Genomic DNA, 1311 nt, shown 5'->3' with positions numbered 1-1311 from the left:
TTAGGGTTTTGTTATGGTTAGGCTGAGGGTGAGGGTGATGGTGAGGGTTAGGGTTAGGGTTTGGATGAAGGTTAGGTTTAGTGTGAGGTTTAGGTTGAAAGTGAGGGATACTCTTAGGTTTATTGTAAGGGTTAGGGTGAGGGTGAGGGTTAGTATGAGGGTGAGGGTTAGGGTTAGGGTGAGGATTAGGGTTAGTATTAGTGTTAGGGTGAGTGCTAAGTTGAGGGTGAGGTTTAGGGTAAGGGTTAGGGTGAGGGTTAGGGTTAGAGTGAGGGTGAGTTTTAGGGTGAGGGGTACAGTTAGGGTGAGTGTGAGGGTAAGGTTTAGTGAGAGGTTTAGGGTTAGGGTTAGGGTTATTTTTAAGGTTAGGGTTAGGTTTAGGGTGAGGGTGAGTGTGAGGGTGAGAGTTATGTTTAATTTTAGGTTTAGGGTAAGGGTGAGGGTGAGGGTTAGTGTTAGGTTTAGGGTTAGGGTTATGATTAGGCTGAGCATGAGGGTGAGCGTGAGCGTTAGTGTTAGTGTTAGGGTGAGGGTTAGGGTTAGGGTGAGGTTTAGGTTTAGGATGATGCTTAGTTTGAGGTGTAGGGTGAAGGTTAGTGTGAGCATTAGGGTTAGTTTGTGGGTTAGGGTGAGGTTTAGGTTTATGGTTAGGGTGAGGGTGAGGGTTAGGGTTAGGATTAGGGTGAGGGTAAGTTTTAGCGTTAGGGTTAGTGTTAGGGCGAGTGTAAGGGTTAGGGAGAGGGTAAGGGCGAGGGTGAGGGTTAGTGTTAGCATTAGGGTTAGGTTGAGGGTAGGGTTAGGGTTAGGGTGAGGCTGAGTATTAGGTTTAGTGTGAGGGTTAGGTTTAGGTGAGGTTATAGGTTAGGGTGAGGGTGTGGGTGAGAGTGAGTGTTAGGGTTAGGGTTAAAGTGAGGTTTAGGGTTAGGGTGAGGGTGAGAGTGAGGTTCAGGGTTAGGATTAGGGTTTTGTTATGGTTAGGCAGTGGGTGAGGGTGATGTTGAGGGTTAGTTTGAGGCTTAGAATGAAGTTTAGGTTTTGTGTGAGGGTTAGGGTGAAAGTGAGGGTTAGGGTTAGTGTTAGGGTGAGGGTATGGGTAAGGGTGAGGGTGAGGGTTAGGGTTAGAGTTAGGGTGTAGGTTAGGGTTAGGGTGAGTGTGAGTGTAAGTGTTAGGGTGAGAGTGTGAGCCTGAATTTTAGAGTTAGGGTTAGGGTGAGGGTTAGGTTGAGGGTGAGGTTTAGGGTGAGGGTGAGTGTTATGGTTAGGGTGAGGATTAGGGTTAGGATTAGGGTTAGGGTGAGGGGTAGGGTGAGG

This window comes from Dipodomys merriami, unplaced genomic scaffold (assembly GCF_024711535.1).
Source record: "Dipodomys merriami isolate MVZ:Mamm:240054 unplaced genomic scaffold, mDipMer1.0.p SCAF_61, whole genome shotgun sequence".
Lineage (NCBI taxonomy): Eukaryota > Metazoa > Chordata > Mammalia > Rodentia > Heteromyidae > Dipodomys > Dipodomys merriami.
The sequence above is the reverse complement of the archived record's forward strand: the minus strand, read 5'-3'. Positions refer to the sequence as shown.